We start from the raw sequence: 22500 nt of genomic DNA on the forward strand, positions 1-22500 counted from the left end.
TCTACATACGTGCCATTTATGTCATTTTACATTTTGTGCATATTTTCTTTGGACATTCTCGGTGCCTTTCCACATTGGCATATTGCACCTATATGATACCTGACTTTGACAGCCTTCCGTTACTCCTCCGGTATGTTTGGGTAAATGTAAACCGTTTTTGGTTTACATTGCCGTGCTTACGCTTCGCCTGCGCCGCCGTGGATCGCTATTTGCCCTCATTTGCATGGTGCAATACTGCACACAGTGTGTTTTGCATACCTACGCCGGGGCGGAGACGGTCCGGCGCACGCCGGTAGTGCACGTGGAATTCATTCATACCTGAATCGCTAAGCAGCCATATTTGGCGTTATAACGCCGACGCTATGCTGGCGCCTGGCGCAAGGTTCATGAATCCCGGGGATTATTTATTGGATAAATATTATTTGCTTATTAAATGTGGTGACTGTCAGAAATAAAATATTTTCTAAAAACAAGTGCTACTAGTTAACAAAACCCTACATTTCAGACAGAGACAACGCTTGCATGATTTTTCCACTTTGACTCTATGCCACATTTGGCTCTGTACATCACTGTCTTCCGAAATTCTAAAATTGTTTTCCTCTATGAAGAATCTTTGATTTATGCCTGTAATTAACAAGACGACAATTCCCAGCTATTGTCTTACATTCACTCTCTGTGAAAAGAACTCAGCCCTTCTCCTCCTCTTTCTAGTTTTCAGGAACTTTACCTTCATTACATAACTTGTTAAACATTGATGGTTTTATCACCAGATAATACATCATTGTCCCCATTTCACAGTTGCCTGGTTGTGTTATATATAGAGGTTGCTGTGACTTCAGAAATCAAGGGAGGCTTCAGGAAGCAACTGAGTGGGTGGGGATAACTGGAATGAGTGGGGTTCTATTGCAGCAGGTCAGTAACCTTTACTTGTGATTAAGCAGATGGAGTCATTCACTTTCATTCACAGACTGCATTAGTATGTATCTGCTCATCAGAGCCACTTTACTGACTCTGTGCACATCAGATGCGTGCCTGCAATCAAGAAGTCCAACCTTTGAAGGAACATGGGCCAAATTTTTGGCTAGGCTTATAAGGGCCTCTGGGCCAATAGCCTAGTATCATCCTATGAACCTATGAACCCTAGGTGAAATGCAACCCTAGAGAAATGACCCTGTGCCCATGATGCACATTATTGCGCTTCCACTGCCACAGTGCATCTCTGCTTTCTTCTGATCCTGGCCCCACAGCATACAGATAGATTACTTCCTTCTTGTTTTTACACAAGTTGTCTTACTTTTTTAGCTTCCCCCATCTGCCTTACTTTTTGACTTCCCTCGTGTGCCTTATTTCTAGCTTCATCCATGCTTTTCAACACACCCTAACAGATTATAACTCTACTTTAATAAGTATGGAGGAAGGAACTGAATTAAATCGGGGTCTGGATGCTTCTAGGTCTAAACAAATCCTAAGGTTCTGGATACTCTGTGGTTTATATTAGAGCTTTTTATAACCTTTTGATCTTATGAAAAAAATCTTGAGAAAGGAAAAAAAAATCAGTCTTACTTGTTCCTTCAAGGAAAATATAAATCCTGTTTAAAACTTAAACTTCAAAGCTAACAAAACAGTAGTTCCACAATAAACTGATGATAAATTTTGCAAGGATATATAAGTCATATTTGGGAACAATGCATGCCTTTCTACCATCCAAAAAGATAATTATCTTCTCTATACCCTTCTGGGGTTAGATTGGGATGAAAGTAAAACCTCAAATGGCCAGAGACTATATTATGCAGCTGACGGTCTGGGTTAAGACAACAATGCAGTGGTATACCTAGCATATTTGACACCTGGAACTGAGATTATTTCTAACACCCCCTCCTCTATGACAATTATTTTCAGTAATAATCATGAAATGAAACAAAATAATCATCAGAAAACAAAATTGCTAAATTTTCCTTTAATTGAACTTTGCATATATAATCACACCAATAAAATAAAAGATCACAGTAAATACGAGCAAAAAAATTACATTATATGTATCCTTGAAAAAGGAAAAACTTAAAACTACAAGTTGGTTTGTGGTAGTATAAAGCATTGCAATTTATGTTTCTGAGCCTTAACTTCTGCAACTTTATCAAAGACTTTGTCAAAATTTATCTTCTTTGAATATTCATGTGCAGTACACAGTATAGCCAAACTCGTCAATTTATCTTTAATTATAGTTGATCGAAGTATACCTTTAATTAATTTTACTGTTGAAACGGACTTTCATAGTATTGAGAAATGTGCTGAATACTTAGCAATGGCCCTTGACCAAGCACACTGCTCAACTTTCCAGATTTTTGCAGACTGTCCAGATGTTCACCCCATAACATTTGTGGTTTTCTGGCAAATCAGTGAGGGCTGAACTCATTAAATAATGATATACATTCATCTTTCAGATCTCATGTCCTTCAGAAAATGCATACTAATACAAATCCTGTTATTCTATTGACCTTCTAAGCTTAAATTTAATAAGAGCAATATTTAAAACCTGTCCCTGTTTTTGAGCCTTTGACCCCATTATTTTAGGCTTTGTCCATATTCCTTGTGCTAAGAGGTTGACAGATATGCCCCCCTAAACAAACTGCTTTCATGACAGACAGAGATATATATTACTTTTTTCAATGACAAAGAAGATACTAATAATATAAACTTGGAGGGTGTGGGAAGGTCACCCCCACATTAGGTATGGATTTGAGGCTGGAGCCTTCTACCCCTGCAAAAAACTTATACATTTCAGTGAACCTGATCATCAGGGGTTTAATCTTCAGTGAGTCATAGTGGATTACTATATCCTTGTTTTAAAAAATCAAGATAAATATGAATTAAAATTATGCTTGGTGCTGCTACACTACTGCCAATCAAGCAGTATAGCTGCATTGTTTTTTTCTTTCTATAAATTTCCTTGTTTGAAAACAAACTAGTTAAATACAGAAAGTTACAACATGAAAACAACTATTTCATTGAAAGCATCAAAGCTAAAAGAGTGCCAAATGGGCTTAGAAGCTGGAAATTTCCCAACAGATTAGTTGCTGGGTCCCAATTACATTGAGAACTGTTAGATCTTTTCGATAGGCAAGGTTGTGAACTGATGGAAGTTTTGATTAAGCATAACTTGTCAGCAATTAATGTGTTGAACCGAGAACTAATTGAATTAGACAAAACTTTGCATGAAGATCTTCTTTTTTCATGTTCAATGCAAAACTACAAAAAAGTTATAGAGAATCGGGATAGAATTTCAGGGGAAGTGCACAACTATAAACTCAAAAAATTCGAAAGGGACTGTAAAGCCTACTCAGAAGGAGTAGCTTACCCAAAACCAGTGCCTTTCAGCCATTCCTTTGATGTAGACACCTTTGCTAAAAGAACTGACAATGATGATGTAAACACTGGTGTTTCCCCTGAACCAGCCCCTTTAGGGCCATCACCTCTGAGACACTCAGAAAGGATTCAGAACCAAATACGCAACGGCCCTCAGAGACAACAGTGGACCCATCGAAACTCAGGGCAACAAACTCACCCGCCGTGGCAGGGCAGGAAACAGCAAAGGAAATGGAATTAAATGACATTATCTTTGACAACAAAGCAGTATTAAGCAAAGATGAGTTAACCGAAGACATTTTGGTTGACTACTTGAACTGTGTTTACAATGCTAAAGGTGACTTTTGTGCTTATGATTTTACTGAGCAGAACTTTGACATAAATACTGCGAACCTGTTCATTAAGGGCTTTACTTTTGTACTAATCAAACATTCTAATATTGTTGAGTTGACTCTTGACTTAAAAATGTTGGTCAGAAATTTAAACTTTAGGTTAATGTTTAACAGTACAGGGTACAATGATTCATTTGGAATGTTAAGAAGGAAAAGTGTATTTAATCCAACTCCTGCTAATATATTGCTTACATTTGAAAAGATGTGCAACTTTGATTTTAGGGCATTGATTAACAGAAGCAGAACAGGCATTAATGATAATCTATCTGACAGTGAACGAGCATTACTTTTATTTTTTTGTAAAGACAAAACTCTTCGGGTTATGAAACCCGACAAGGGAGGCGGGGTGTCATAATGGATAAACAAGACTATGTTAACAGAATGAATGTTTTTGTTGGATAGTACCCTTTATGAAGAAGCATCACTTAACATGCTCAATATTTCATACAAAAAAATTGATCTTTTATTAAAAGACATGGAGGACCAGGGTTAATTGGAACATGAAACTGTTGAACTTTTGCAAACTAAATATCCTAGGGTCCCTAGCATTTTCAGGAGTCCGAAAATGCACAAGGATAGAAAAGACCCACCAATGAGCCCTATTGTTAATGCCTCAGGCTCCAAAATATATTCACTAGGGAAATACATTGACATCAAATTAAAAGAGGTACTTAAAAACCAAGAACATATTTGTATTGATTCCTGGCATTTGTTTAAAGAAATTTAATAACTTAGACTGCAATAGTAATGACTCTTTTCTTACGGTGGATGTGACTAATTTGTTCAACGTAATTCCACATTCTACAGGAATTGAATGGTTTCAAGAATTTTTGTTTGAATATTGTTCATTTAGCAACAATGAAGTGGATGTTTTGGTGACTTTTATGGAAACAGTCCTAAGGTATAATTTTGTTTATTTTGTAGGACAATTTTTTTTACAGACGACTGGGGTATCAATGGGGGCCACATGTGCCCCCATTTTTGCTAATATAATTATGTTAATGTGGGAAAATAAATTTTTGTTTACGTCACCTTACCTGGCCAAATGGAAACTATATGCACATTATTTAGATGATTTGTTTTTTGTTTGGGCTGGGGGGAATGCAGACATTGAAGAGTTTTTGCAATACATTAACAGCACTACTACTTTTTAAAAATTTGCTTACAATTACAACAACAACAAAATTAGCTATTTAGATGTGGAAATTAATAAAGATGATGAAATAGGTTGCTTCATGAGCAATACATACAGAAACCCAACATATTGTAATAGTTTATTGCACTACAGTAGTCACCATCCGGAACATGTCAAAAAAGGTATAGTGAAAGGACAGTTTGTCAGACTAGCCCGGGTGATTACCAAGGATAATGTTTTTGTTGAACAGAGTAAAAAGCTGAAAGATATTTTTCTGGAAAGAGATTATCCACAAAAACTATTAAACCAAGTTTGGCAAGAAATTGACAAGAAAAGAACTAATGGGACTATTATACCTATTTTAAATAATAGAAAAGAACAAAGTTCTTTTATTTCTGTTAGCACAAAACAGTTGAAAAAAGACACTTATTCATGTTCCTTTGTCACTAAATTTAGTTTAGATCATTTGAAAATTTGCAATATTCTAAAGAAGAATTGGAAAATATTTGGTAGTTATGAAGAAATACTGAGCAAGATAGGGCAAGTACCACACTTTGTTTTCAGGAGGGGAACAATTATAAAAAAACATGCTAGAAATATCGACTGACAGCTACAACACAAAATGAAAGATGAAAAGATGTGTTTTTTGTTCACAATGTTTACATCTTAGAGACTGACAATATTAGAATAAACAGGTTCAAAATCACATTTAGAAGTAATTATTGTTGCAACACTGTTGGGGTGGTCTATGCAGCATTATGCTGTCAATGTGACTGTTTTTATGTAGAAAAGACCATTAGGCATTTGAGAGAGAGAATATATGAGCAGAACAGAGACATAAAAAATAAGAATATTATGAACGCTTTATATAAACATATAGAAAAACATGCTACGCACCACTTTAAGTTTGTAGTTTTAGAAAGAATAAGAAAAGATATACAGGGGGGTCCATTGGACGATAGGCTGGAGTTTAAGGAATTATGTTGGCAAATACAGCTTAATGCCCACATAGTTCCAGGTCTAAATGAAAACATCAGCATTGGGAGCTATTTAAAATTACGTTCTTACCTCTTTTAATGGGAGACTTTGGGGGAAGTCCTTTTATGGTCACACTTGTTTCAGCTAATTATTTATTAATTTACTTTCATTGTTTAATGTTATTGGGTTTTTAAGCATCATGTGACTTTTTAAGGTGTGTGTGTGTGTGTGTGTGTGTGTGTGTGTGTGTGTGTGTGTGTGTGTATATATATATATATATATATATATATATATATATATATATATATATGATGTTACAGACAGACAAAAGCGCTAAATAAAGACTGTTTTATTGGCACTATTGAGACTGCTTTGTTCATCACCTGGCCTGTGTTTGTGGAGGCTCCAGGATTATCTAATTGGTTTTTAACTATGGTTCTTGGTTTTGACTAAAACCTCAAATGGCCAGAGACTATATTATGCAGCTGACGGTCTGGGTAAACACACCAATGCAGAGGTATACTTAGCATATTTGATACATGGAACTGAGATTATTTCTAACACCCCCTTCTCTATGACAATTGTTTTCAGTAATAATCATGAAATGAAACAAAATAATCATCAGAAAATAAAATTGTTAAATTTTCCTTTAATTGAACTTTGCATATATAATCACACCAATAAAATAAAAGATTACAGTAAATACAAGCAAAAAAATTACATTATTGTATCCTTGAAAAAGGAAAAACATAAAATTACAAATTGGTTTGTGGTAGTATAAAACATTACAATTTATGTTTCTGAGCCTTAACGTCTGCAAATTTATCAAAGACTTTGTCAAAATTTATCTTCTTTGCATATTCATGCGCAGTACACAGTATAGACAACTTGTCAATTTATCTTTACTTATAGTTGATCGAAGTATATCTTTAATTAATTTTACTGTTGAAATGGTCTTTCGTAGTATTGAGAAATGTGCTGAATACTTAGCAATGGCCCTTGACCAACCACACTGCTCAACTTTCCAGATTTTTGCAGACTGTCCAGATTTTCACACCATAAAATTTCTGGTTTCCTGCCAAATCAGTGAGGACTGAGCTCATTAAATAATGATATACATTCATCTTTCAGATTTCATGTCCTTTAGGAAATGGATACTAATACAAATCCTGTTATTCTATTGACCTTCTAAGTTTAAATTTAATAAGAGCAATATTTAAAACCTGTCCCTGTTTTTGAGCCTTTGACCCCATTATTTTAGGCTTTGTCCATATTCCTTGTGCTAAGAGGTTGACAGATATGCCCCCCCCCAAAAAAAAACTTCTTTCATGATAGACAGAGATATATATTACTTTTTTCAATTACAAAGAAGATACTAATAATATAAACTTGGAGGGTGTGGGAAGGTCACCCCCACATTAGGTATGGATTTGAGGCTGGAGCCTTCTACCCCTGCAAAAAAAACTTATACATTTCAGTGAACCTGATCATCAGGGGTTTACTCTTCAGTGAGTCATAGTGGAAGGATTTACTATATCCTTGTTTTAAAAAAAAAATCAAGATAAATATAAATTAAAATTATGCTTGGTGCTGCTACACTACTGCCAATCAAGCATTGTAGCTGCATTGGTTTTTTCTTTCTATACATTTCCTGGTGATCTCTTCAGTAGTTTGTCCATGTATGCATGGGCATTTCATTGACATCAAAATGAAACGTTTCCCCAATGATCCCTTTAGTAATTTACCCATTTATGCATAAGCACCAAAATGAAACATTTCCCCCAACAACCCCTTCAGCAGTTTGTCCATGTATGCACAAGCAGCAACATGAAATATTTCCCCGATGACCCCTTCAGCAGTTTGTCTATGTATGCACAAGCATTTGAATGATGCCAAAATGAAACATTTCCCCCAATGACCTCTTCAGCAGACTGCCCATGTATGCACAAGCACCCAAGTGACACCAAATTGAATCATTTCCCCCCAATCATCCCTTCAGCAGTATGTCCGTGTATGCATAATCACCAAAATTAATCATTTCCTGCAAAGATCCCTTCAGCAGTTTGTCCATGTATGCACAAGTATCAGAACAAAACATTCCCCAACTTCAGCAGTTTGTCCATAAACACATGCACCAAAATGAAACATTTCCACCAACGACCCCTTTTACAGTTTGTCCGTGTATGTATATCCACCAGAATGAAACATTTCTCCCCAAAGAGCCCTTCAGCAATTTGTCCATTTATGCACAAGCATTCCGATGACACTAAAATGAAACATTTCCACCAAACACCCATTCAGCAGTCATCTCCAACTATGCACAAGCACCAGAATGAAACATTTTCCTCAATGACGCAGTCAGCAGTCATCTCAAAGTATGCAAAAGCACCAGCATGAAACATTTCCCCCAACAACCCATTCGGCAGTCATCTCAAAGCATGCAAAAGCACCAAAATTAAACATTTCCCCCATGACCCATTCAGTAGTCATCTCCAAGTATGCACAAGTGCTAGAATGAATCATTTCCCCAACAACCCATCAGCAGTCTGTCCATGTATGCACAAACACCAAAATGAATAATTTCCCCCATGACCCCTTCAGTAGTCTGTCTATGCATGCACAAGCACCTAATGACATTGAAATGAAACATTTCCCCAAATGTCCACTTCAGTGCTTTGCACTACTTCAGAGACTAGTTGTTTAGTTCTTCCACTCAGTCTCTGTATCATGGTACGGCACCACTCCCAATGCCTACAAGCCAAACACTGGTCTTTTTGGGGTGCTGCTCAAGTAAGAAGACATTAGATTAGCAGGGGCAAGAGACATGTAGGACATCTTCAATGCCTGTTTAGAATGGGTGTTACAGCTTTCCTTAAAGATGAAAAATATTTGATTAAAAATGTATTTTTTTTAATTTATGGACTCATTTACTGTTTTCGCCTAAGATGAACTGTACCCTCATTAGTACACCTCTACACCAAGGCACAATGATAAAGTCCACACAGAGAAAGGGAGTACATGCAGACTCCACACAGAAGAAATTACAGCCAAAGACTCGAACCAAGTGCTGCTAATGGCAATACTACTTGATGCAAAACTCTGCCAGTCATCAGTTGCTATCACACACCCTGTCTAGACTACAATGTGAACATTATATTGTGATGTAAAGTGAAGTAATTATGTCCATCTTGTTAATTTAAATACATAACACCCCCCCCCCCCCCACACACACACACACACACACACAAGTGTGCAGTCATTTTCAACACAGGCAATCCACATACTCATGAATTACAACTACATATTGACGATGCACACACCAGTTATATATCTGATTGTGTTCAAAATAGACAAAAAGTATTCCAGCCATCAGTTACAGCTACTTTGATGGCTGTGATGTACATCTTAGATATTTGGTTGCAATAAACAAATGAATAAATATCTGCCAGACAAGAATTTATCATCTCATTTCACTGCTGTCAGAATACAATGTGCAGCACACTCTCCCCATATCTTTCAACAGCTTAGCTCCAGAATTAAGGATAAACTAAAAATAATGGTGCACAAAGGACAAAAATCAGGCTCAGCCATTGCCTTTAGAGAATTAGAAATCTGGAAGAAAAGATTTTGGATTAACATGTTTTTTTGAAGTCTGTTTTATCTTAAATTTCTGTCACCATTATTTAGTGACTGCAATGCTTATTGATTTGTCAGAAAAAAACAAAACAACATAAAATTTGAGAAACGGACTAAAACATGAGACAAAAGCATCAGAGATATTCTGAAAAAGCAGGTACAGGTGACAATCTCTACAGCTACCCCCCCACCCCAAACACACACAGATTAGACCATGGATCACAGCCACTTGCATGACTATGGCTGTATGCTTCAGATTTTTGATTGTACAAATGAATGAATACATTTATGAACGTGTCACACACAAACTCATTCTCTAAGCTTATTCTGCCCTGTTGGTTGGTCTCACCTGTTACTCCACTAATTCATTTTTCTCTTTTTTGTTGAATTCTGCAGTATTCTACAAATGATTTCCTGCACTCATGACCAGACTTCTGTTCCTACATGCTGTCAGTATGATAGTAACAGGCAAGATGGCATTAAAAAGAAAAAGAAAGAAAAACAAAACTTATTCCCATGTTGTACTCTTCTAGTTTCACTTTCTCTTACTTCCAGTCCCAGGCTGTCTCAGTCACCTGTGGCAGCCTGAACCAAGAAGAAGGGCTTCTTGCTGCTTCATACAGCAGCCTAGTAAGATACTTGAAGAGTTATGTTTCTGATGCCCTCAACAAGATTGCCCATTTGTGGCATAGGTTTAATGTCCTCTTTTGTCAGGCTGTTTTGAAATAATCCAATTGTATTTTTCTTTTCTTTCATCTGTTGCAGATATTCTTAGAACTCCATACATGCACATAGTTCCAAACACTTGGAAGAAGACCAAAAGTTGTCTTCATTTTTAAATGAAAGTTGGTTTTCCAAATTCTTCTTCATCTAAGTTGAATTTTGTGTTTGCTTAATAGAGGGGCTGCAGCCCAGCAACCATTACCATGAAACACCCCTGGTGTATAGTTCAATCCACGGGCAATTTCATGGTAGCCATTTGAAATCTCTGGGCACAATTTTTCAAGTCCCAAAATATGGGGGCTGAAAGGCATAAAATCCAGACTTACATATACCATGTCTGAGACTGCTATTTCTCAGAGTATTCCCTTTTCTACGAGGTATGGTATTTTCAGAGTTGGTATATACAGTATGTCTGGAGTGTGCAGGGGGCCTGTCCCCTGATAAAACAAGTTTAAAGGAGAAGAACAATGTTTCGCATTCACTCCTCTCCTACATTTTCTGTGTTTTTTCCTAGTATATCAAGATTTAGCATAACAAGTCTCAAGATTTCAATAGGGAGCCTAGTCTTGGGTTTTACTGTTTCCTGATCAGTAACAATTTGTAGTCCTAGAAGCTAGGATTGGAGGTTAGGACTAGCAGCCTGCTTAGAATGTACATGTAGTGCAAGGAGCCCCGTAATATCTTAATTAAGAAAAAGACAAGCTTGTTAATCACTTTTCTGAAATCACAAAGTTACTTTACCTTTTAGCAATTTTATGCTCTAGTTTCATGTTGAACAGTGGATAGTGCTGGCCACCACAGTATGACAGAAGCTAAAGCAGCTTTAAAAGGTGTTAGATCAACTTCATTCTGCTGTATTTTAAAACAAAAAATGTGTTAGAGCAAAGTGTCTAATAGCTTTAAAAGCCATTAGTTCCTCAGCCTCCGAGGGACAATTTGCTTTTGTCTGCTGACTGAATGGTAGTATTAAGTATGTCATGGCTTTCAAAGCTGTAAAACTTACACTTTGGTTCTGTGACTGGTAGTACATAGAACAAATAAAGCAGCATGCACTACAAAGAATTACTATGTGGTGTCTGATCATAACACTTATTATGTATTCTCAACATAGATGCCAATCATTACCTCTTGAGTTTCATTTCACTCCATTCTAATGGTGAATTTCTTGACATTTATGAACATAACCCACAATACATAGGATTATAATTCAGCCTGTGATCATTACTAGCTTATTAACTGTTTGTGACATGAACGACAAGAGGTGAATCTTGGCATCCATGTGGAGAACAAGCAATAAGTGTTATGATTAGAGTACAATCACAGTTCTTTAAAGTCCAATAAGCAAGCTGTTCTATGAACTACTTGTTACAGAAAAAAAGTGTTAAAAGAGCAAAGCATATTACCCATTTGAAAACCATAAAATGAGTGCTGGCACACAGACATAGGGCATAAGTGAAATTTCAATCTGGAGAACTAATGGCTTTAAAAATTGTTAACCATTTTGCACTGTCAAGGTGTTGTAGGGCAAAATGTCTGATAGCTTTTAATGTTGCTTTAGCATCTGCCACTGTTCTGTGGTGGCTAACTGATTATTTTACACTTTAGTCAGACACTAAAGCTTAACATCACTTAGAGGTGCTTAACAACAGCTTATTAAAAATGTTTCACACCTCCAAAGAGCGCTAAACATAGCTTGTCTTTTTCTTGATTTTGAATAAAATAGTGGTGCTCCATGTAGCACAAGTTGGTTATGATCAGAGACCTGATCATAATGTTTTGTGTTTAATACAGCCATCACAGCTGAAAGTGCCAAATTCTTCAGCTAACTGTTCAAATCTTCATGATTGCAATATGTTAGTGCAATGCGCAGCTGCACTAAATGAATATGCATGCTACTCATCATGCGCAGCTGCACTAAATGAATATGCATGCTGCTCATCATGTGCAGCTTCACTAAATGAATATGCATGCTACTCATCATGCGCAGCTGCACTAAATGAATATGCATGCTGCTCATCATGCGCAGCTGCACTAAATGAATATGCATGCTACTCATCATGCGCAGCTGCACTAAATGAATATGCCTACTGCTCATCATGTGCAGCTGCACTAAATGAATACACATGCTACACATCATGCGCAGCTGCACTAAATGAATATGCATGCTGCTCACCATGTGCAGCTGCACTAAATGAATATGCATGCTGCTCATCATGCGCAGCTGCACTAAATGAATATGCATGCTGCTCATCATGTGCAGCTGCACTAAATGAATACGCCTACTGCTCATCAAGTGCAGCTGCACTAAATGAATACACATACTGCTCATTATGCACAGCTGTACTAAATGAATACGCATACTGCTCATCATGCACAGCTGCACTAAATGAATACACATACTGCTCATCATGAGCAGCTGCACTAAATGAATATGCATGCTGCTCATCATGCTTGCACATTTCCAAGCACTATTTTGTGGCTAGCACCATGCTGGTGGCCATGAAATGGTGCTAGGAATCATGACCACACAATGTAAACAAAACTATTTGCCTGTAGGCTAATGTATTATGTGAGCAGACACAGAGAGCGTATATGAAATAAGGGCAAGTGGATTGTAAGAATTTAGATGCAGGGGACATGAAAAAGGGAGAATATACACAGAATAGAAAGTTAATAATTTAGAGATAAGTATGAGAGGAAGGTAAACAGAAACAAATGTACTCATGTTATCCATTCAAATTTAATTATTTCAGAAATAAAGCTTTTCAACAGAAAGACATCAGTACTGATGTCAGTAATAAATAATCCTGTTCCTAAACAAACATGCTAACAACAGATATGAGAGGAACATACTGCAACACTGTCAGAAATGAGAGTAAATGTAATAGTAATGTTCTTAACATCCAGAATGGAGATGACAGTTAGCAAGGACAGTGGGTACATTAGGATCTATTCCCACACACTGCAGTCATTGAATATGCCATGTATATACAGGGAATGTATGTGTGATAACTGACTGCAGTGCTGTATCCTCTTCTTCATCCTGTTATAAGCAAGGTATGAGCCATACAGCTGATGTGGGTTTTGAAAACTTATGTGATGACAGAAGCTACATGATATCAGAAAGAATGAAAGTGCCACAGTTCAAGGATGGTACAGTTGTGAGATATTTGGGTTTTTGAAGCTGTGACATCATGTTATTGCTGCAAGGAATATGTGTGCCTCTAATTTCCTTAAAAAACCTTCTCACAAAACATTATCTGCTGCTATGTAGAAGAATATAGAATATATAGAAGTAGACCCATATATCTATATATATATATATATATATATATATATATATATATATAAACTAGAGGGTGGAGAGACAAAAAAAAGAATTACGAATGACATGTCACATTACTTAGGTCACATTACTTAGGAATTTCAATACATAAAAACAATATGAAAAATACATAAGTACACCTTGGCCACATCCAGATATCATGGGGAGGTATTATTGTCATCATCAGCCCCCATTTTTTTCCCATTTTTTCTACATGGAGTCAGGGTATTGTGTTAACTGTCACCAACTCTCTTGATTCAGTGCCATACTCCTGCCTTCTTCAACACTCATGCCTGACTGTCACAGATCTTCTTTCACACAATCTATCCATTTCTCTGCTGGACATCTTCACTTCCTCTTACCTTCCTCTTATCTTCTTCCTGTCTGTCCCAAATCTTCCTCACCAGATTGTCTTCTGTTTTTCTGGATGTGTCCAAACCACGGTAATCTGTTCTATTTGATCTTTTCTGCAATCAGAGCTACTTTGGCTTCTAATCTTATATCCTCATTTCTTCATCTGTCCCACAGTGTGCATTCTACCACCATTCTCAGGCACTTCATTTCCATTACTTCTAGCTTCTTCAACTGCTCTGCCTTTACTGCTCAGGTTTCTGTGCCATGCAGTAGTACTGGCTGCATCACTATCTTGTACACCTTACTTTTCAGCTTCTTTGGCATTCCTCTGTCATAGACTACATCTGACACTCTATGCCAGTTGACTGCAACCCTCTGATTCTAGCTTTGACCTCTTCATTCAGACTTCCCTTCTCCTCAACCACCCCTCCCAGATACTTGAAGCTGTTTACCTGTTCCACTATCTTCCCTTCTATCCCCATTCTCAGCTTCTTCTGATCTGCCCAATTTGCTGCCACTGCCACCATCTTATCTTTGCTTAGTTTCATCCTATGTGCTTTCAGTTTTGCATCACATTCTCCTATTCTTTGCTGAAGTTCTAGCTCAGAGTCTACCTGTAATGCCACATCGTCTGCATACAGCAACTTTGTTGATCTGTCCCTCCGACCTGTTTGGTAATGTAGTCCATCACCAGTATGAACAGCAGTGGGCTCAGAGCTGAACAATGGTGTATGCTTACACCCACTGGGAACCCCTCTTTGAGGTCAAACACTGTTCGTACTTGAGTCATTGGGTCCTTATACATAGCCTGCACTAACTTTACCAATGTTTCTGGGACTCCAAACCACAACAGTACTGCCCAGATCAGCTTTCTTGGGACCTTGTCATATGCTTTCTCCAAATCTAGGAATGCTTGTCTCCTCATTTCTAGCTTCTTCTCAAGTATCTGTCTCAGTTGTGCTGTATCCTGATCTGAATCCAAACTGCTCAGCTCCCATTTTACATTCTACTACTCTGTGTATCCATTTATCAGTCACCCTCTCCAGAACTTTCATGCAATGTGATAGGAGTTTGATGCCTTTGTACTGCCCACAGTTGTGGATGTCGCCTTTGTTCTTGTACACTGGCATGAGTATGCTTATTCTCCAGTCATCTGGGGTATGCCTTTCTCTCCACACTACTATTAGTACCTTCAGGAGCCATTTCTCCCCTATTTCACCCAGCATCTTTATCATATGTGCTGTGACCTCATCTGAGCCTACTGCTTTCCCTGACCTCATTTTCTTTAGTGCTGCTCTTACTTCTTCTAGGGTGGGCTCCTCTTCTTCTCTCATCGTAGGCTGTTTCTGGGGCAGTACAGCTTCTGTGAGATTTTCTTCATTCAGAAGATGCAGAAAATACTCCTTCCATCTGCCTTTGATTTCCTGTGAACTGGTAAGCAGCTTGATTGCTGGCATCCCTTATGAAGGGTGTCTGACTATATTCTTTATCTTCTGTCTTTGCCTTGCAACCTGATTTACTGTCACTTTTCAGAAGTTAGTAGAGTGCCTCTGATGCCTTAATCTTTGCTATTGCAACTTCTTTCTTAGCTTCTTTGTTAGCCAACCAGTAGTCCTTCCTAGTCTGGTCAGTCTTTTCCATTTCCCACTTCTTCCTGCACTCCTCATTCCTTTTGATGACTTCCTGGACTTCAGCATTTCACCACCAGCTTTCCTTATGTACCTTATTTCCATATCTGACTTGGCCATATATCTTTTCTGTAGTCCTAACACATGCTGTTTTTAGGCACTGCCATCCTTGTTCAATTCCATCTATTTCCTCCCTGAGTAATTCCTTGAACTGAGGTATGTTCTCTCCAGTTAGCTTCCAGGTCCTCAGCCTGGTCTCTGTTGCCCTTAGAGCCTTTTCTGACCACTGCTTTCAGCTGACTGTGGCAACTAATAGTTTATGCTGTGGGCCAACTGTTTCACTGGGGATGACTTTGCAATCATGGATTCTACCTCAGTGCCTTTTCCTTACTAGGAGGAAGTCTACCTGAGTTGCATGTTAGCTACTCTTTTGTGTGATCTTGTGACTGTCTCTCTTTCTGAACCATGTGTTGGCTACTATCAAGACATTTGCCAGACAGAAGTCTAGAATGGATTCTCCTTCTTTATTCCAGTTGCCCTACCTACGTGGACCCTGGCAATACTCATATCCTGTTCTGTCTGTCCCGATATATGCATTCAAGTAACCCATTATCAACACCAATTCATGTTGCCCTGCTTTATCTAGTAGGTCCTGCAGCTGCTGTCTGAATGCACTCTTTTTCTTACTATCACCACCCTGCTGTGGGGCATAGGCTGAGATTATGAATACTGCCCTATGATTACATTGGAGTCTGATTGCCAGGAGTCTGTCATTAATTCTGATGATATTCCTCACTGCCTTCTGAAACCTCTCTGTTAGCACAATTCCTACACCATTTCTAGCCTGTCCCCCACCTGAGTAGTAGTGTCTGGATCCCAAGCCAAGTGGCTTTTCTGCGCTGCCCTTCCATCTCATCTCTTGGATACATAGGATGACCAGCCTCCTATTTATCATCATGTCATCCATCTCAAAGCTGGGTCCTGTCAGTGAACCTACATTAAGTGTAGCAATTCTCAGTTCATGTTTGCCATGTTGGTTGGTTTTATGTCCAGCTTTTGCTCAACAGAGCTATCCCAGGTAACCCAGGCTGGGCAACTAGACACTGGCCGGCCAGTAGTTTATTGAGTAGTACCACCTGGTAATTGAACCAATGGGAAAAAAAAGAAGGTGGAAATGTTAAACTTTCCTTATTAGCTGTCAGTGCCACAGGAGAACTTATTTTATAACATTGTAATTACAGGTGTATACATTTAAGTAAGAATAGAGTTTTTCCTCAGAGATGCTGTATGTCTTTGATTTTTCTTAGTCAAAGGACTGCATTTATATGTAAAAGGCAGTATCTGTGTTTGAAGTTTCATTACATGTGAATGCAGTTCCATAACCTAAGTAATACATGATAGGTCAGGTTACATGCATATTTCACAAGACATACTGCCATAAACATGTACTAATGTGATAACTCATAATAATTATAATAAAAATATTGTGGACATCATAGGTTCATAGTTTCATAGGTAGGTAGTAGGCTATCGGCCCAAGGGCATAAGTAAGCCTAGCCAACAAGGTTCCCTGGCTTACGCCACCCAAGAAAGTTATTTTCCTGAGCCCCTGTCAAGTAGAGCCACAGAAGTGATCCCCGGGGTGTATTTCCTATTTCCCATCCACTTATCAAGATTTTTCTTGAAGAGTGCTAATGAGAAACTTTGCTTGACATAGATGGGTAGCTTGTTCCAGAGTATGGGAAGTCTCTGGGACAGGAATCTATCCCTCCAGCATGTCCTGTTTATTGTGGTGACAAGGTTTAGGTCCCTAGAACATGTAGCTCAGAGGGATTTGGATTTCTTTTGGTGTAGCATGTTCAACAGCTCTGGGTTTGACATAGCTTTATATGTTAGGCAGAGATCACCTCAGAATAGGTGATATGCTATGGAGTAAAGTTGCAGTTTTCTGAGACGGTCAGTGTAGGGCATCTGTTTGAGGCCAGTAATCCTCTTTGTGAGATACTTCTGTGGCCTTTCCAGCAGTTGCAGATGTCTTGTGAGGTACATTCCAAAAGGGGCATTGTACTGTATAATGGGTCCAATGAGTGTCGAGTAGAGGGGAACAATTACCTCTTTTTTCCTAGATGAGAACCCTTTTGTGATGAGGTGTGCCACGTAGAAGGATTTCCTGACTACTGTGGCAATGTGATTATCAAAGGAGAGACTACTGTCCACCTGGGTCCCCAGGTCTCTTATCACACATTCGGTGTTAAGTAGACTGCTGCCTGTGTGGTAGTTCATGGGTACAGAGTTTTTACCAAAGGGGATGACAATGCACTTTTTGGCATTGGTTTGAGGCCATGGCTTTGGCACCAGGCATCTGTCTCAGTGAGGCTCTTCTGTAGGATTTCTACATCATTTGGGGACTCAACTATGGCTCCTAGTTTGCAGTCATCTGTGAACTTTGTTAGCCAAAGGCCTTCTGTGCTAGCCTATACTTCAGAGAAGTAGATACCAAACAGGAGAGGTCCCAGGACTGAACTCTGTGGTACTCCACTTGTCACTGGTTTGAAATCAGATTTGGAGTCTGCAACTTTTACAGTGTGGGTTCTGTCAGTGAGCCAATTGGCAATCCATCTTGTGACATAGGGATTTATACCTAGTTTAGTGAGTTTAGCTATAATTCCAGAATGGGGGATGGTGTCAAAAGCCTTGGCGAGGTCAAGATAGGCTGTGTGAACCACCTTACCCTTGTCTACAGTTTTGGTGACTGCCTTAAAGAAGTTGATCAGGTTCAGGAAGCATGATCTGCCTTTCACAAACCCGAACTGGGTGGGGTCCAGAGTTTGGAGGTTACCAATGTCTTTGTTTATGAGTTCCATGATGATACGTTCCATGGCCTTACAGACCAGGCTCATCAGGCTAATAGGGTGATAGTTCCCGGGATTAGTGGTGGCTCTCCCTTTGTGAACTGGGATAACTGTTGCTGTGCTCCATTCAGTGGGCACAAAGCCTGATGTGAGACTATGACTGAACATGATGCTTAGGTGGGGAGCCAGTTCGTTCTGAAGTTCGTGTAAAACGCATGTATGTGTTTTCTACATTAAATATTATCATTGTTGTGTTTAACAATAAATTATAAACATTAATTGAGCTTCTGTAGCAAGCAGTAAGGATGTATTTAATGCAATACTGTGACATTCCGAATCAAAATGTTGTCACAAATGTCATTCTGACCTCGTCTGAAAAATATCGGTCAACTGGACTTGAACCCTGGATCAGCTGTTTTTGTTCTGTAAGATCACTGCACTTACAGCTTGTACAACAGGGAAAGTTAAATGACAGGTAGAATTTATTGACTAAGTACTAGACAGAGTTCTGATATCCATGCACCGACACCAGGCTAGGTTGTTCTACAGCAGGAAGCCCAAATTAAAATGTTCACTTTTTTCCTCTGGGAGTGAAATGTTTGCACACTGCTGAGTGGAGTGCAATGCAAAAAACATAATAAAAAAGGCAGTAAACCTATAAACAAAATTTACATTGATTAGATGGTATACCTGGCAATGACCAGAGGAAAAAGTGCATTACAGTGAGACATTCATGCTTCATACATCTCTTTGACACATCAGAATGTAATTTCTGGCACACATTATCAGGACTGTAGGTACTGCCAAATAATGTTAAAGGGGACAGACAACAGCTGACATGTTATTACAATACTAAGAATAGTTGATTTTAAACAGCAACATACTGACATAACAAAATGTGTATAAATATGCATTCATACCTCCCTGTTTAAAATTATCACTTAACTGGATTCAAAGCCTGCATCACCTGTCTTATTTCTGTAAACTCATTGCATGTACACCTTGTGCTGAAGGTAAAGTTACCTGAAAGGTTGAACTAATTCAATGAGTACTATTCAGAGTGTTGACATCTACACACCTGTGCAAGGCTCGTTTACACTACAAAAGATGGCCCAAATTAAATGTTTCCTTTTTCCTTAGGGGATGAAACATACTTGCCCATTGCCAAGAGGAGTGCAAATGCAAAAGGCACTATAAAAATTTAAAAAGGGACCAAATTAAAACAAAGAGTGGATATATGCAGCAAGGAACAAAGCTGTTATATCATTAGCATTCTGCAGTCATCCTTTTCACATCTGCTTGCACCATTGCAAGTAGCATTTAGGTTGCATATATACAGGATTTCATGTTATGGTAATTACTCAGAAAAGGGACACACAGACAATGACAGGAGGCCATTCTTGCTGCAGTACATGCAATTACTCATAACCTCAAAGTTTACAATATATTGTATAAGTGCCATGATGACAAATTGTGACATATGGATAATTTCTCCAGCATATATGACACATATATCCACAACATTCATATTACTTTTGTGTTAACACACTGTAAAAAAATCATATCTTAAAACATCCATAGCAAATATTATTAATAATGAGAAGAGATGAATTTACAACAAACACACTTATGTACCATATATTCACAAAGGTAAGATACTTTAGCATGTATCACACACTTTAGCTTATTCATTTCTTATACCACATTGGGTGTCAATATTTATGTTGAATCCAGTCATAAAAAATTCTGTAAACTGGATTTGAATTGTACACCTGTCTTATTTTGTCAAACGTACTTAACATGCACATTGTGCAATATAGATAGTTACCTGACAGGTGGAATTTGTTACCCTAGTACTATCCAGGTTGCTGATGGATGATCACCAGGGCCAGGCTAGCTTGGACTTCAGATGGCAGACCAAATTGAGTTTTTCACTTTTCTTTCCTTAGGAAGTGAACTGTAGTCCACTGCTAGGGACTGCTGCCAGCCTTGAGTGTGTAGTGCCAAAATGCATGTAAACGATGAAGAGAAAAGAGAAAACAAAACCAAAATTGAGGAAACATTATGAAACAAGTTTGCAAAATCTACAGTTCTGATATTTCTTCAACATCCTTATGTTCACACAAAGTCAACCATCTTTTAATTAGAACCCCAGGACACCAGGGCATTCACAAGACACATTTGGGATTTGTATCAGTCTGTGCCATTCACACATAGTTATGTTGTGAAGATGAATAGGAGGTTGCATATACTGAAGATGTGACTGAGTATCAATTGATATTACATATGCAACAGAACCAAGGTTTTCCATCTGTTCTGTGCAATTTGCAGTTAGTTGTGTTAGATGGCTGTGATACTGGCAACAGGGAAGATAATCTTTCCTCACACAATATGAAAAAAAAAGAATACTACACATCTTTGCTTTTTATTTTATGAACATCTTTTCCATATCTATGTTTCTCTAACAAGACTCTTAAATGCTTTGCCTTGCAGTTGATATATGTTTCAACAAGTAATATACTTTGTTAAAACTGCAGACAAAATTGTACTCAGTGGAAACTGTTGTCATAAATAATTCATATAAGTGTTAGGTATGTTGCTGTCCTAAGTCAGTCAGTGTTGTCACACACTTTCCTTTAAGTCCCTTCTCCCTGACACACAATTGGTAAGTGTACATCAAGGAGGACTGACTGTGAAAAACTGATTGATACTGCTGTCAGACTAATCATTCACACTTGCAAGCACTTAGCAGGTAACACTTATCAGTGCTTGTCCTTGCTTGGACTTTGTAAACCAGGGCATATGTAGGCAATGATGTAAGTTCTTACACCATGTTTACATTCCCTGCATTTAGTGTACAGTATGGAACTCATGAATTTTAATGAGTTCATATTTCATTTGCATAATCAAAATGCTGAGAGGGCATGATGAGACTAAGCCCAAGATGACTTCCTTGCTTAGTTTAGAAGAAGTGTATTGGTGTTAAGTGGGAGTGGAAATCAAACCAGAAGTAGACAAAAATCAGGTAGCAGCTCACTGCCAAAAACAAAAGAAAGAATATAAGGTGAAGGATCAGATAAGAAGGCAAGAAATGTGAAAAAGACATAAATATAGTTACAAGTACAGAAAACTCCTAGAACAACCTCATGTCAATCAGGATCTGACAAAGGAAAGGTTAAGGAGAGGTGAATTTAAAGAAAAGATGAAAGGTTAATATTGGCAGTCCATGATAGTGGACTACATACAAGTTGGTTTATAAAGTCCATTAAAGATGTCAGAGAAACAAACAAATGCAGGTTTTGTCAAACAGAATTGAAAACAGTTGCACATCTTGTTGCAGCGTGTGATACATTAACAGCAGAGGGCCTGTATACTGAAAGGCATAATAATGTGGCAAGACTGTTGCAGTGGGGATTATGCAAACATTACAATATTAAAGTAGCTGAGAAGCACTGGAAATGTGAGCCACAAAGCATTACAGAAAATGATGAGGTTTATATCACATGGGATCACTCATTACCAACAGTTAAAAAAATAGATGCGAGAAAACCAGATATACTTGTCATGAATAGAAGACAAAAGTAGCATTGATATACCCAGTGATTAAAGTGTCTTACTTACAAAATGATACAAAGTCAAAAATACTGGGATTTGCAGGCAGAAACAAGGGAATGTAGAAGAAAGATACACAGACAGTTCCAATAGAAGTAGAAGCAATGGGTCTCATAAAAAAAATTACAGTTGTATTTAGATATACTATGGATACATGGAACTCTGTATGAGTTGCAGAAGGCGTCAGTTTTAGGCACATTGTGGGTGCTGTGAAGAGCTCTTTGGCTAGCATCAAAGGCTAAAACAATACTAATTTCATGACCTTTAATTATGTTTTTACTTGGTAATAGGGTCCATTCCCATCCTGCTATTGGAAACCCAAAAGACTTGGAGAAATAAAACTGAGAGGGCTGAATCTGCACTATATAATGGTAATCGTTTAGATAAGTATCTTGTATCATAGTAGTGGAGAATGTTTGGATCTAGAGAGTTCAATACTGCTACTTCCTTTCAAAAGTTGTTGCTTCTTTCACAACTGACTTTCTGACAAGGTAAGGTTGCT

The sequence above is a fragment of the Protopterus annectens genome, chromosome 5.part0, assembly GCF_019279795.1.
Source record: "Protopterus annectens isolate FY-2018-M chromosome 5.part0, PAN1.0, whole genome shotgun sequence".
NCBI classification, from domain to species: Eukaryota; Metazoa; Chordata; order Ceratodontiformes; family Protopteridae; genus Protopterus; species Protopterus annectens.